Below are 12167 nucleotides of genomic sequence, written 5' to 3'. Positions count from 1 at the left end.
ATAAGATTCCATGCAGAATCTCAAACAGTAACAACATTCCATGTAGAACCCCAAAGAGTAACAAGACTCTTTGAAGTGGAGGAGTGGCCTAGTGGTTAGAGCACTGGTCTTGTAATCCAGAGGTGGCCAGTTCAAATCCCACTGCTGCTCCTTGTGATCTTGGGCAAGTCACTTAACCCTCCATTGCCTCAGGTACAAACTTAGATTGTGAGCCCTCCTGGGACAGAGAAATATCCAGAGTACCTGAATGTAACTCACCTTGAGCTACTACTGAAAAAGGGGTGAGCAAAGTCCAAATAAAGATTCTAGAATTCTAAAGAATAACAAGATTCCATGCAGAATTTCAAAGTGTAGCAACATTCTATGTAGAACCCCAAAGAACAGCAAGATTCTGGAACCCTAAAGAGTGATAAGATTCCATGCAGAATCTCAAACAGTAACAACATTCCATGTAGAACCCCAAAGAGTAACAAGACTCTTTGAAGTGGAGGAGTGGCCTAGTGGTTAGAGCACTGGTCTTGTAATCCAGAGGTGGCCAGTTCAAATCCCACTGCTGCTCCTTGTGATCTTGGGAAAGTCACTTAACCCTCCATTGCCTCTGGTACAAACTTAGATTGTGAGCCCTCCAGGGACAGAGAAATATCCAGAGTACCTGAATGTAACTCACCTTGAGCTACTACTGAAAAAGGTGTGAGCAAAATCCAAATAAATAAAGATTCTAGAATTCTAAAGAACAAGATTCCGTGCAGAATTTCAAAGTGTAGCAACATTCCATGTAGAACCCCAAAGAGTAACAAAATTCTTTGGGGTGGAGGAGTGGCCTAGTGGCTAGAGCACCAGTCTTGCAACCCTTGCTTCAAATTCCACTGCTGCTCCTTGTGATCTTGGGCAAGTCACTTAACCCTCCATTGCCTCAGGTACAAATTTAGACTGTGACCCCTCCTGGGACAGAGAAGCATCCAGAGCACCTGAATGTAACTCACCTTGAGCTACTACTAAAAAAGGTGTCAGCAAAATCTAAATAAATATATGGAATGTTGCTACTATTGAAGATTCTACATGGAATGTTGCCACTTTTTGAGGTTCTAGATGGAATATTGCTAGTGTAGGAGTGGCCTAGTGGTTACAACACTGGTCTTGAAATCCAGAGGTGGCCGGTTCAAATCCCACTGCTGCTCCTTGTGATCTTGGGAAAGTCACTTAACCCTCCATTGCCTCAGGTACAAACTTAGATTGTGAGCCCTCCTGGGACAGAGAAGTATCCAGAGCACCTGAATGTAACTCACCTTGAGCTGCTACTGAAAAAGGTGTGAGCAAAAATCCAAATAAATTATTTGAGATTCTGTTGCTACTATTTGAGATTCTATATGGAATGTCTGAGATTCTACACGGAATGTTGCTATAGTGGAGGAGTGGCCTAGTGGTTAGAGCACCAGTCTTGCAATCCAGAGGTGGCTGGTTCAAATCCCACCGCTGCTCCTTGTGATCTTGGGCAAGTCACTTAACCCTCCATTGCCTCAGATACCAACTTAGATTGTGAGCCCACCCAAACCCACTTCTCCTCTACCTCCACTCTCTATTTCGGTTGATAACACCCTCACTGTCCCCGTCTCATCTGCCTGCAACCTCGGTGTCATCTTCGACTCCTCCCTCTCCTTCTCTGCGCACATCCAGCAGATAGCCAAGACCTGTCGCTTCTTCCTCTATAACATTAGCAAAATCTGCCCTTTCCTCTCTGAGCACACCACCTGAACTCTCATCCACTCCCTTGTTACCTCTCACCTTGACTACTGCAACCTACTCCTTACTGGTCTCCTACTTAGCCACCTATCCCCCCTTCACTCCGTTCAGAACTCTGATGCACGTCTTATCTTCCGCCTGAACTGATACACTCATACCACCCCTCTCCTCAAGTCACTTCATTGGCTTCCAATCAGGTACCGCATTCAATTCAAGCTTCTGCTACTAACCTACAAATCTACTCGATCTGCAGCCCCTCCTTACCTCTCAACCCTCATCTCCCCTTACGTTCCTACCCGTAACCTCCGCTCTCAAGACAAATCCCTCCTTTCAGTACCCTTCTCCACCACTGCCAACTCCAGACTCCGCCCTTTTTGCCTCACCTCACTCCACGTGTGGAACAAACTCCCCGAGCCCATACGCCAGGCCCCCTCCCTGCCCATCTTCAAATCTCTGCTTAAAGACCACCTCTTCAATGTCACCTTCGGCACCTAACCTCTACACCTCTACCCAGGAAATCTAGACTGCCCAACTTGACATTTCGTTCTTTAGATTGTAAGCTCCTTTGAGCAGGGACCGTCCTTCTTTGTTTATTTTGTACAGCGCTGCGTAACCCTAGTAGCGCTCTAGAAATGTTAAGTAGTAGTAGTAGTAGCCCTCCTGGGACACAGAAATATCCAGAGTACCTGAATGTAACTCACCTTGAGCTGCTACTGAAAAAGAAGTGAGCAAAATCTAAATTTTTGTTGTTGTTGTTACATTTTGTACCCCACACTTTTTCACTCATGGCAGGCTCAATGCAGCTTACATGGGGCAATGGAGGGTTAAGTGACTTGCCCAGAGTCACAAGGAGCTGTCTGTGCCTGAAGTGGGAATTGAACTCAGTTCCTCAGGATCAGTCCACCACCCTAACCACTAGGCCACTCCTCTAGAATTCTAAAGAATAACAAGATTCCATGCAGAATTTCAAAGTGTAGCAACATTCCATGTAGAACCCCCAAAGAGTAACAAAATTCTTTGGGGTGGAGGAGTGGCCTAGTGGCTAGAGCACCAGTCTTGCAACCCTTGGTTCAAATCCCACTGCTACTCCTTGTGATCTTGGGCAAGTCACTTAACCCTCCATTGCCTCAGGTACAAACTTAGATTGTGAGCCCTCCTGGGACACAGAAATATCCAGAGTACCTGAATGTAACTCACCTTGAGCTGCTACTGAAAAAGAAGTGAGCAAAATCTAAATTTTTGTTGTTGTTGTTACATTTTGTACCCCACACTTTTTCACTCATGGCAGGCTCAATGCAGCTTACATGGGGCAATGGAGGGTTAAGTGACTTGCCCAGAGTCACAAGGAGCTGTCTGTGCCTGAAGTGGGAATTGAACTCAGTTCCTCAGGATCAGTCCACCACCCTAACCACTAGGCCACTCCTCTAGAATTCTAAAGAATAACAAGATTCCATGCAGAATTTCAAAGTGTAGCAACATTCCATGTAGAACCCCCAAAGAGTAACAAAATTCTTTGGGGTGGAGGAGTGGCCTAGTGGCTAGAGCACCAGTCTTGCAACCCTTGGTTCAAATCCCACTGCTACTCCTTGTGATCTTGGGCAAGTCACTTAACCCTCCATTGCCTCAGGTACAAACTTAGATTGTCAGCCCTCCTGGGACAGAGAAATATCCAGAGTACCTGAATGTAACTCACCTTCAGCTACTACTGATGACTGATTTAACTGCTGTTAGGCTTAAATTGGAAAGAGGTTATTATTCACAGTGCTAACTTAAGGTTCTTGAACTTCCCTCTCAAAACAAATATTTCTGAGCAATATGTTGCAAAAACATATTTTGGTTGGTTTTGCTATATCTGAAGAACTGGTACCCCCTATAATTCATGCACATTATCTACCAGAGAAAAAATTATGGATTACTATGCCAGAGGAAGATATGAGTATTAACTCTTTGGAATCTTTAAAGGATTTGTCCTGGGTTCAAGGCCACTCCCATGGCCTATGGTGGTTATGTTGGTTACTAGAGTAGATAGAGATCAACTGTTAAAGCTATTATATTCTTAGAGAAAGAAAGGTTTTGGTAGGGAAAAGTTTGGTATTTCCCCGGTGTTCTCCAGTTGGGAAGACGATGGATCCACACCGTACAATTCAACAGTGTCAATGTACTTTTTTATTAGTTGGCAAGTAAAGACTGAACGTAAATCATGTTTTGACCACTCAGCCTTCATCAGGAGTCTGAATATTAACCAACTGCATATTTTGGCAGCTCTATGGTATGATAAACAAAAACAGCATCTCACAGACACTGTAAGCAAATCAAGTGCCAAAAAGTCAATCATCAAACGTACAGGAAGCAACGTATAATGCTAATGCACACATCACGTGATGATCTGGAATCAAGTCTGTGAAGAAAAATAAGTATCTGATCACCTTCTTGGATACTGGGGGGGGGGGATGGGGGAACTGTTTTGGGCTCTATGCATGGGTTTACTTGCTAAATGGAGGATTAATAACAGTCCTGTTGTATGTTTGACATATAATCGATCTATTCCTTCCTTATTTTGGCTCTCTCATATTAGTGGACTGATGCTGAGCAAAGTTTAATTTTCCTTTTTTTTTTTTTAATCTGACATTTCCTTGTTTATTTTGTATTTTCACGTATTTATTTATTTATTTTATTTTATTGCATTTGTATCCCACATTATCCCACCTCTTTGCAGGCTCAATGTGGCTTACAATTCATCATGGATACTGGAGGTAGAAGAGAATATACATTTGGTTCACAGAGGGTTAAGTGTTACATGGTGGTGAAATACATGATAGTTTTAAAGCAAAAGACATTAAAGAACATTTCTGGATATATTAAAGATAGTGCAGTTACACGTGTTAATCTTTGTGATATATTTTGTCAAAGAGATAAGTTTTCAATAGTTATGATCTGTTACTTGGCTTTTCTATACATATAATTGTGTTTTCATGTAATGACATTTTATAAAATAAACAACAAAAAAAAACAGGAAACATTCCATTTGACAAGATCACACAGGAAGCTGGAGAGTTTATGATAACTTTTCCCTATGGCTATCACGCTGGCTTTAATCATGCTGAATCCACCAATTTTGCAACGCTGCGCTGGATTGAATATGGCAAACAGTCCGTGCTGGTGAGTCATCCTTTAGTCTCCTTTTCCTGCTGACACATGGTCATTTGTAATGGTGCCTGGTGGTTGGGAGGCGGGGATAGTGCTGGGCAGACTTATACAGTCTGTGCCAGAACCGGTGGTGGGAGGTGGGACTGGTGGTTGGGGGGCGGGGATAGTGTTGGGCAGACTTATACGGTCTGTGCCAGAGCCGGTGGTGGGAGGCGGGGCTGGTGGTTGGGAGGCGGGGATAGTGCTGGGCAGACTTATACGGTCTGTGCCAGAGCCAGTGGTGGGAGGCGGGGCGGGTGGTTGGGGGGCAGGGATAGTGCTGGGCAGACTTATACAGTCTGTGCCAGAGCCGGTGGTGGGAGGCGGGACTGGTGGTTTGGAGGCGGGGATAGTGCTGGGCAGACTTATACGGTCTGTGCCCTGAAGAGCACAGGTACAAATCAAAGTAGGGTATACACAAAATTAGCACATATGAGTTATCTCGTTGGGCAGACTGGATGGACCGTGCAGGTCTTTTTCTGCCATCATCTACTATGTTACTATATTTACCGTAGCCCCTGGCAAGGTAATGGTTGAACTAAGGCATCGAGACCTTATGACATGATCTCCATCCAGTGGCTGAAAAACCGAGGAGCCTTGGTATTCTGGCCCATGGCCACGAGGTCCATCACTAGCTGCCCCCAGCACCAGACTATGGCTTAGAAGGCAGCCATGTCCCAGCTCCTGCTAACCAGAGCCCGGCATCGGCCGCCACTGAGTGCCCCTGCTGGACTCGGGCCTGGTCCCAGCTTTCCCCAGTCAGTCTGGAGCAGCAGGGGAGATCTCGGTGTCCATTCCCTGTCCTGGGAGAGTTTAGTGGGTGCTGAGATTGTCCGGTCCTGAGGGCAGTGGTGTCGGTCTCGGGTCGGCGAGTAAAATCTATCCCTCCCCGAGTCCCCAAATATACCTCAGTATTTCCTGGTGGTCAAGTGGGGCAGAAAAGATCCCCACTCTATCCTGCCCACTGCCACTGCTCACTCTAGGTTTTTCTTAAAAATGGCTGCTGAGGGGGAGACACTTAAATTGGTGTCCTTGCAAGAGTTCCAGAGAAGTCTCACAACGCGAGGCTACCACTTGAAGTCTGGGTAGTCGGCCACCATTTTAAAGAAAAAAGTGGAAGCGGGCAGAGAAGAGTGGGGATATTTCCCGCCCCCACTAGACCACCAGGAAGTACTGAGGTATTCTGGGAGAGCAGGGCACCCAGGGCTGTTGAAGGAGATTGGATGAAAACAGGAGACCAGATGAGCTCAAAAAGTTGAGGCCAATTCAGTTAATCTGTTTCCCCTCCCTGCTCAGTTGTCATCCAAGTATGTTACAAGAAATGATTTATCTTGGGGGAAAGAGCTCTAGAGCACTCGCTACTGTTTATAATTTAAGAGCAGGTGCTGTATTTATAAGTTTTAGGATATTAATTTCTCCACAAATCACCAAAGGTGGTAATTGCAATAAATTAAATAAATTAAGTATATATAAAAGATACCATATACTCAGAACACAAAGAGACTGTATTTTTTGCTTCAAAAAGGTTGATTTAATATACAATTGCACACGAGAGGTAGGTTTTTTAATTGATCTTTACAGATAATCTGTGCTTAAGTAAGGCAAAGTAGCAGGTCTAGATCAAAAGTTATGTTACTTACAAGTCCTTGTTACATAGTATGAACAGCATGAGGTAAGCACATGTTTGCAGAAGAGGAGCAGGGCTTCTGCAGTGAGTGGATCTGAGTTGCTTGCAGCTGAAGAGAGAATCTGAATCTTGGGGAAACAGCTTTTGCTTTTATATCTTGCAAGCTGCAGGAGGATATGATCACAGAGTCCCAGCACCTGCTTCCTGGTTTGCACTGGATAACTTGCAAGGCATTATGGTTATTGTAGTCTGTTCACATGATCTGCATTATAGGTCTCTCCTTTCTGCAGATGTCCTGGCGTCCATTTTATAGTTGATGGGAGGGGCAGGTATACCTTTGACAAGCAAATGTCTTGTTTATGGTTTCCCCTCTGAAGTCTTTGTTATCAATAGCTGGAGTTATGCCTTTTCCAGACTATCTGTCTGCTGGTGGAGATGTCTATGTGATTCTTCAAGTATCCACCTTAGTCGTGCTTTTGTTCAGTCTTTTTAGGTGGGAGGGCAGAGAGAGTTTTATTTCTCTTTGAAGCACAGTACCTTTTTGTCTCTGTTAAGTGTTTGTAATTAACTAGTCCTGCTATCAGAAGTCCCCAGGAAAAGGGGAAGAGGAGATGAAATTCAGGCTAGCTGATCTCAAAGCTGTATTTTTATATTGTTATATATGATCCAGCAAAATATCATGCTACATATTTCAATAATAAACTGATACCATTACAAGTACACTGAAAACAAAGCAAACAAACTTATGAGCTGCTGCATCCACATTGTTGTTCTTTATTGTTGGCAGCATTTTTATTTAGTCTCACATATATTTTCAAACATGCCAGTTTGTGCAGCATAAGGATGTACACAGAGGATGTATAATAGAATAACTGTTCATAGGTAGGCTAATAATTTGTTTAAGATCATAATGCATGTCAGGGACACCCTAGCACGCGTTGTGTTCGTGAAGAGATTTTTTTTTCCTCCTGGTAAAGGGCCACTAAAACAGACATCATGTTATAAAAATCTGGGATATGAATGTCATATATAAGTAAATAGATAGAATTTCTGAATGTTGAGCACCAAAATTCAGAGTTTCTATTTACTTATTTATGACATTCATATCCCACATTAAACATGACTTAGGTTGAAACTTGGGAGCATTGAAAAATCTGTTGTTTTTTTTTTTTTTGGTCCTGTGCCTAGATCAAAAGAAAAGGTGGTTTGTGGGAACTTGCTCCTTTTGTTTTGTGGAATGCAGTGGTATAATATAAAAATGCACTTAATATTATTACTACAATTTATGAGAGAAATTGAACATAGATGCATCCTGGGCATAATGATGGCTAAGGGAAAGCAGCAATATTAGAGTTGGAGCTCAATGGCATTTATGTTTTCCAAATAGTGATGCAGAGCTTGATGGGATGACCTTGTTTAGTTGTCTGGTGGTGGGGGGAAGGACACTTGCCTTGCTGCTGGGTGGCTGGATTATTTTTATTTATTTAGATTTTGCTCACACCTTTTTCAGTAGTTGCTCAAGGTGAGTTACATTCAGGTACTCTGGATATTTCTCTGTCCTAGGAGGGCTCACAATCTAAGTTTGTACCTGAGGCAATGGAGGGTTAAGTGACTTGCCCAAGATCACAAGGAGCAGCAGTGGGATTTGAACTGGCCACCTCCGGATTGCAAGACCGGTGCTCTAACCACTAGGCCACTCCTCCACTAGTAGCAACATTCCATGTAGAATCCCAAAAAGTGGCAACATTCCTTGTAGGATCTTCAATAGTAGCAACATTCCATATATTTATTTGTATTTTGCTGACACCTTTTTCAGTAGTAGCTCAAGGTGAGTTACATTCAGGTACTCTGGATATTTCCTCTGTCCCAGGAGGGCTCAAAATCTAAGTTTGTACCTGAGGCAAGGAGAAATTAGACCTTACCTGCTAATTTGCTTTCCTTTAATCCCTCCGGACCGGCCCAGGAATGGACTGATGGGTTGTGCACGTCTACCAGCAGGAGGAGACTGAGAAAAAAACTTTGACTAGATAGCCAATAAGAGCCCTGGTCATGTGACCCTAGCCTCAGTATTTAAATAACAAAGCAGAAAGAAGAAGAACAGTCTGTGCCCCAAGGAATTCAAGCAACCAGGGAGCACTGTTGAAGACGTGCTCAAAGGCTCACCGACAACTCTCACCAGAGCAGCGGTATGGCCTTGTCATAATGGCTCACCGAAAACTCTAACCAGAGAATCGGTATGGCCTTATCATAATGGCTCACCAAGTACCCTAACCAGGGCATCGGTATGGCCAAAGTATAATGGCTCACCACATACCCTTACCAGAGCAGCGGTATGGCCACAATAGAAACTGTGTTTTTTTTTTTTTTTTTTTTTTTTTTACCCATTTATTTATGGTTTAACTTGCAAACAAAACAGCTCAACAAACAAAGAACTGAACACATCTCTGCAAACCATGGAACATAGAGAACTAGACAGAAATATATCACACGGGAGGGGCCTGGGCCGGTCCGGAGGGATTAAAGGAAAGCAAATTAGCAGGTAAGGTCTAATTTCTCCTTCCTTAGCATCCCTCCGGACCGGCCCAGGAATGGACTGATGGGACGTAACAAAGCAGTAGTCCTACGGGAGGGACCCCAGCAAACCTGCTGAGATTACCCGCGACGCAAAGACCGCCTCTTGCCGACATTGAACATCAAGCCTGTAATGCTTAGAAAAGGAGTGGAGAGAAGACCACGTAGCTGCCTTACAAATCTCCGCTGGCGGAACCAAGGAACACTCGGCCCAGGACGCTGCCTGCCCTCTAGTTGAATGAGCTTTAACCGAGTCCGGGACTGCCTTACCTGCCAAAAGGTAGGCTGACGCTATCATCTCTTTGATCCACCTAGATAACGTGGGCTTAGACGCCGACAAGCCCTTACGGTGACCGGCCAACAGAAGGAAAAGACGGTCTGTGCGACGGAAATCCTCAGTAACTGCGAGATACCATTTAAGCACCCTCTTAACATCCAGAGTATGCAACCGTCTCTGTTCCTGCGTCCCTGAGGCCGATCCTAGAACCGGCAGAAACACTGACTGGGACAGATGAAATCGAGACAGTACCTTAGGCAAAAAGGAAGGCACCGGACGAAGAACCACTCGTTCCTTTGAAAATTGCAGAAATGGAGATCTACATGAGAAAGCTTGCAACTCCGAGACTCTCCTAGCCGAGGCAATAGCCACCAAAAACACTGTCTTAAGAGTCAAATCCTTCAACGAACATGCACGCAAAGGCTCAAAAGGAGGTTTTGTCAAAGACGAAAGGACCAGATTAAGATCCCAAGATGGGAACACTGACCTAACCGGAGGACGAAGAAGACTGACTCCCTTCAAAAAACGTACTACATCGGGCAGCGTAGCAAAAGATCTACCCCTAATCCTACCTCTGAAACAGGAAAGAGCTGCCGCTTGCACCTTAAGAGAAGAAAGAGACAGCCCTTTATCAAACCCTCGCTGTAAAAAATCTAACATCTGAGCCACTGACGCGCCGAATGGACGAATGTCAGCCTCTACACACCAAGCCTCAAAAATTCTCCAAGTGCGAATATAGTTCAGAGAGGTGGAACGGCGACGAGAACGAAGCATGGTGGAAATCACTGATTGCGAAAAACCCCGCTTAGCTAAACGGGCTCGTTCAAGAGCCAAGCCGTAAGACAAAATCGAGCCGGATCTGGATGTGGGACTGGCCCTTGTACCAACAGAGCCTTGTGCACCGGGAGTCGAAAAGGAGGCGCCACCGACAGGCGTTGCAGATCCGCGTACCAAGGACGCCGAGGCCAGTCCGGTGCCACCAGAATTACCGGTCCTCTGTGTTCCTCGATTTTCTGCAGGAGACGACCTATGAGCGGCCAAGGAGGAAACGCATAAAGAAGGTCGGGGGGCCACTGTTGTAAGAGAGCGTCTACCCCTGCCGCTCTTACATCCCTTCTTCGACTGAAGAACCGAGGGACCTTTGAGTTGAGACTGGTGGCAAAAAGATCGAGAACTGGAGTGCCCCAGCGCTCCACTATAACCTGAAACGCCTGAGCGCTGAGAGCCCATTCTCCCGGATCGAGAGTGTGGCGACTGAGGAAGTCGGCTTGAACGTTCTCTACCCCTGCTACGTGGGATGCTGAAATGGCCGTTAGATGAACTTCCGCCCAGGAAAGGAGACTCTCCGCCTCCCGACACAATAGTCGGCATCTCGTTCCTCCCTGGCGGTTGACATAGGCCACTGCCGAGGCATTGTCGGAAAGGACCCGCACCGCTTTGCCTACCAGAAGAGAACTGAAGTGTTGCAGAGCCAACCGAATCGCCCTGGTCTCCAAAAAGTTGATTGATTGAATGGCTTCCAGTTGAGACCAGAGACCCTGAGTCCACTTGCCTAGACAATGCGCTCCCCAGCCTCGGAGACTGGCATCTGTTGTTAACGGTATCCACCGAGGAGACTCCAAAGGCATTCCTACCGTCAGATTCTTCATCCGCAGCCACCAGAACAGGGAGCTGCGTTCTCGGTTGCGGAGAGGTAGTCGCATGAGTAGAGAATCCCTCTGAGAGGACCACCGGGAGAGAAGGGACCACTGAAGAGGCCTCATATGAAGCCTGGCCCAGGGTACTGCCTCTATAGTGGCTGCCATGGAACCGAGCACCTGAAGATAATCCCGAGCACATGGATGGTGGTGCTGAAGTAACTCCCTTATCTGGACCTGAAGCTTTATAATCCTGGCCTGCGGCAGAAAGACTCGGCCCCGCGCTGTGTCGAATACAACTCCCAAATACTCCAGAGACTGAGAAGGAACTAACCGACTCTTGGCTACATTTACCACCCAACCTAGAGACTGCAAAAACTGCATCACTCGACCTGTGACTTGACAACTTTCCTGATAAGACTTCGCTCTGATTAACCAGTCGTCTAGGTATGGATGGACAAGAATCCCTTCTTTTCTGAGGGCCGCTGCAACCACGACCATGACTTTGGTAAATGTGCGCGGAGCCGTAGCAAGACCGAAGGGCAATGCTCGAAACTGGTAATGCCGCCCTAGAATTGCAAAACGCAAGAACTTGTGGTGAGCTGGACGAATAGGAATATGTAAATAGGCCTCTGTGAGATCTAACGCTGTCAAATACTCGTCCTGGCGCACTGCCACTATGACTGACCGCAGTGTCTCCATACGAAAGCTTGTGACTCTGAGAGCGCGATTGACCGCTTTGAGATCTAAGATAGGTCGGAAGGCATCTTCCTTCTTTGGAACTACAAAATAAATGGAATACCGGCCTTGCCTGTACTCGGAAGGAGGGACTGGAGAGATAGCCTGAAGATCTAAGAGCCTCTGTAGAGTGTCCCGAACCACCCTCGCCTTGAGAGGAGAGCGGCAGGGAGACTCCAGAAAGGCGTCTGAAATAGGTCTTGCGAACTCTAAGGCATAACCGTCTCGAACAACTTCCAAGACCCACTGATCTGAAGTAATGTGGGCCCACCTCTGATAGAACTGAGAAAGACGAGCTCCGACAGGGACCAGAGGAGAGGCCCCCGCACCTTCATTGGGACGGACGACTCTGGGATCGAAAGCCTGGATTGGAGAAACCTGCTCCTCTGCG

The sequence above is a fragment of the Microcaecilia unicolor genome, chromosome 5 (assembly GCF_901765095.1).
Source record: "Microcaecilia unicolor chromosome 5, aMicUni1.1, whole genome shotgun sequence".
NCBI classification, from domain to species: Eukaryota; Metazoa; Chordata; class Amphibia; order Gymnophiona; family Siphonopidae; genus Microcaecilia; species Microcaecilia unicolor.
Note: the sequence above shows the minus strand (reverse complement) of the source record.